At 42.3% G+C, this 4,273-nt stretch overlaps 1 pseudogene across 1 annotated transcript; it reads right to left on the minus strand.

The window, feature by feature from the left end:
• Nucleotides 1–1,196: 1,196 nt before the first annotated feature.
• LOC307193105 (single-stranded DNA-binding protein, mitochondrial-like) lies at nucleotides 1,197–3,460 on the minus strand (annotated as a pseudogene). Its single transcript has one exon. The product of its transcript is annotated as a single-stranded DNA-binding protein, mitochondrial-like (transcript).
• Between the last annotated feature and the right edge of the window lie 813 nt (nucleotides 3,461–4,273).

A 4,273-nucleotide genomic window follows, 5' to 3' on the forward strand; every position in this document is an offset into this window, starting at 1 on the left:
TGCTGATTCAGGGGACACGGGTTCATGCCCCGGTCCGGGAGGATCCGACATGCTGCGGAGCAGCTGGGCCCGTTAGCCATGGCCGCTGGGCCTGTGCGTCCGGACCCTGTGCTCCACGACGGGAGAGGCCACAACAGTGAGAGGCCCTTATACAGCAAAAAAAAAAAAAAAAAAAAAAAAAAAAAAAAAATGGACACTTTTTTTTATTGTCTATTTCTCTCTTCAAATCTGTTAGTATTTGCTTAACACATTAAGGTCCTCCACTGTTGAGTGCATATTTATTTATGATTGTTGTCTTCTTGATGAATTGAAAACATTATCATTATGTAATGACCTTATTTTTTTTCTTGTTGCAGCTTTTGGCTTAAAGTCTGTTTTGTCTGGTGTAACTCTAGCTACCACTGCTTTCTTTTGGTTTCCACATGTATGGAATATCTTGTTCTAAAGCTTCACTTGGAGCCTGTTTGTGTTTTTGACACTGAAGTGAGCCTCTGATAGGCAGCATATAGTTTGATCTTGTATTTTTATCTAGCCACTCTATGACTTTTGACTAGAGAATTTAATATATCTATGTTTACAGTAATTATTGATAGGTAAAGACTTATCAATGCCATCTTATTGTTTCCTGGATGTTTTTTTGTTTCTTGTTCCTTTTTTCCTCTTCTGCTGCCTTTCTTTGTGAATTACTGATATCCTGTAGTGGTATTCTCTTCCCTTTGTATTTTCTGAATCTAGTACAGGTTTTTGCTTTGTGGTTCCATGAGGCTCACAAAAAACATCTTATAGATATAACACTCTATTTTATGTTGATAACAATTTAACTTCCATCACATACAAAAAAAAAATCTACTCTTTTACTCCCCTCCATGAATTTTTGTGTATGGTGTTACAATTTACCTCTTTGTATATTGTTTATACATTAAAATTATTATAGCTGCAGTTATTTTAATAATCTCATCCTTTAACTTTTATATAGTAAAATTAACTGGTTAACACACCACCATATCACACTATTAAGGTATTCTTACCTTAACTATATACTAACATTTACAAGTCTATTGTGTAGTCTCATATGTTTTCATGGTACTATTTAGCGTCCTTTTATTTTAGCTTGAGGAACTCTTTTAGAATTTGTTCTAAGACAGATCTAGTGATGATGAGTGAACTCCCTCAGCTTTTGTGTTTTTTGTTTTGTTTTTTTACATAAGAGTATTTTAATTCTTGTCCTTAAAAACTATAAAGACTATCATGATTTGGAAATGAGACTGTACCAAACAATGGCCAAAGAAGAATCGTACATTCTATGCCTTCTCTTTCCTTTGTTCACTCAGAAATATAATGTTATCAGCTATAATTGTTGTTGCTTGTTGTCTCACATTATTTTCATCCATATATTCACCATAGTCTATTTTCCCTTCCAGGTAAATTCAAGACGCCTTTTTCACATACTGATATGCCACATCTCCGAGGCCTGGTCAGAATACTGAAATTCTGTGCTACGTTGTCTTTTGACTGACATCACCCATTTGGTAATGCTTCATTTTCCCCTGATCGCCACATCTCATTTGCTGCTACAGAAAATATTGTGACTGGGTTTTTTCCTTCTACCTGTCTCATGATAGGGTCCTAACCTACTCAACCAAGTAGCTGCACATGATTCAGAGATCTGTTGAGAACCAAACTGCTAGCTATTTCAGACTCATGTCTTACAAACTGATGAAATACCTGTACTACAGGTCTTCGAAACATGGCTTCTATTTTCTTTTCTTACAATCTAATCTTTAGTCTTTTCCTGACACTCTGGCCAGCTTTTGTTTTTTGAAAAGAGTTTTTAATCTCTTCATTCAAGAAGGACAATTATGATGAATAGGATATTATTGGTTGGCAAGGTTTTTTGTTTTGGGGTTTTTTTTTTTGAGCAATTGGAATATATCATCCCACTCTCTCCTGACCTGTGAGGTTTCTGCTCAGAAATCAACTTTTAACCTTATGAGGCTCTAGGGACTTCCCTGGTGGTGCAGTGGATAAGACTCCATGCAACCAGTGCAGGAGGCCCGGCTTCCATCCATGATCAGGGAACTAGATCTCACATGCATGCTGCAACTAAGAGTTTGCATGCCACAACTAAGGAGCCCATGTGCCACAACTAAGACCCAGTGCAAACAAATAAATAAATATTAAAAAAATAATAATCTTGGGCTTCCCTGGTGGTCCAGTGGTTGGGAATCCGCCTGCCGATGCAGGGGACACGGATTTGTGCCCCCGTCCGGGAAGATCCCACATGCCCTGCAGCGGCTGGGCCCGTGAGCCATGGCCGCTGGGCCTGCGCGTCCGGAGCCTGTGCTACGCAACAGGAGAGGCCGAGGCCACAGCACTGAGAGGCCCGAGTACCACAAAAAAAAAAAATTATAATAATAATAATCTTATGAGGTTCTCTTGTAAGTTATAAGCTTCTCTACTCTTGCTGATTTTAAGATTCTTTCTTTTTGATAGTTTGTCGTTTGCATGGATTGGCTATGGTAAAGAGTACCACAACGACCGTTGGGGTGCAAGTGTTTTTTTTAATGATGGTATTCTCTGGTTGTATGAACTGGAGTGGGGTTGCCGAATCTCGTGTTAGCTCTAGTTTTTAATTTAGTGAGGAACTTGTCTACTGATCTCCATACTGGCTGTTACCAATTTACATTCAAACCAGCAGTCTAGTAGGCTTCCTTCTTCTGCCTGCCCTGTTGAGCACTTGCACCTTTTAGGCTTTTTGAGGACTGGAGCCAGGGAACACCTCATCTATATTTATTTGCACTCTCTAATCATGACATTCTGAGCATCTTTTCATTTGATGTGCTGTTTTTTAAAAAAGCATGTGAGTACCCCTGAGCTCTTGAAACGTTTCTGCCTGCGCATCGTGCCTGATTTGAATTCATTTCAGATGACTAGCCCAGGACCTTTCTCAAGCGCTCAGATCATTTGCAGCCCCGCAGGCCTTGTGAATACTAAGTGCCCTTGAGCACAGTTTTTAAAGTTGTTGTTATGGGAAAGCGCCACAAGGCGGCAGCACTGCTTCGTGGCGTCTCTGGTAACTTGGGCAAACAGAGCCTTAGAGGGAGTCCTGCTGTTGGGTTGGGAATTGGAGTGGAAAGTGGCTGGACACACCGCAGGGCTTGTGTATCTTTAGCTCTTCCCGCTTACCCTGCACCGCCCGACGCCAGGCAAATCCCAAGCCTTGCCAATGTGCTATTCGGAGGGTGCTGCAGTTCGTAGGTGGGGTGAGTCAAAGGAAATAGGCTGGAGGTGGGAACCTCACCAGCAGGATCCGGGGAGATCCGGTGTCTTTTCACAGCACTTGCCTCCCAGCGGGTCCATCGTTCTTTGGGTACACTAGGCTTTGCTTACCTGTAAGAGAGCCGGCTTGGGTCGGGAGATCGTGGTCCCATGCAGAGGAGAATGGGCACGAGAGGCGTGAGGGGCCACTGATCTGGTGGCATGTTCTCCCCGCTGGCTCCCTCAGCACCAGCCTACTCCAGCCGTGGGGCCCAGGCCTGCTGAGGATCCAGGGCTGTGAGAGAAGCCCACGTCACCCAGGCCTGAGGGTAATAGAGTTGGCCTTTCCTGCCTTTTTCCTCTTTTATAGTTTAATATTTGTTTTCTATTTCAGCGTAGTTTATATACAATGTGCTGTTTGTTTGAGATCTGCAGCAACATGATGCAGTTATAAATGTAGCTGTACCTGTTGTATTTCAGATTCTTTTCCCTTGTAGGTTATGGAGAATGTAGAGGAGGGTTCCCTGTGATATCAGGAGGGTCGTCGTTGATAAACTCTTTTTGATACATGAGTGTGTTTCTGTTAATCCCAACCTCCTACTTCACCCTTCCCCAATCCCCAATTTCGCCCTATGGTAATTCTTCACTTCTTTTTTCCGTCTGTGAGTCTGTTTCCTTTGTACATCCCTTCCTGTGTATCCATTTTTCGACTGCACATGTAAGTGATATCCTGGACTATATGTCTTTCTGTCTCTTATTTACCGGAATCAGTGAGATCATCTACTGCCCCGTCCCTGTTGCTACAAATAGCATGAGTTCACTTTATTGTCTGAATGAGTGACAGTCAAGGGAGTATAGGTAGCACAACTTCTTTATCCATTCATCTCTCGCTGGACATTTCGGTCATTTGCATGGCTTGGCATTGGTAAAGAGTACCACAGCGACGGTTGGGGTGCAAGTGTCTTTTTCCAATGATGCTGTTCTCTGGTTGTACTAACTAGAGTGGGGTTGCCGA

This window comes from Stenella coeruleoalba, assembly GCF_951394435.1.
Source record: "Stenella coeruleoalba genome assembly, chromosome: 10".
Taxonomy (NCBI): Eukaryota; Metazoa; Chordata; class Mammalia; order Artiodactyla; family Delphinidae; genus Stenella; species Stenella coeruleoalba.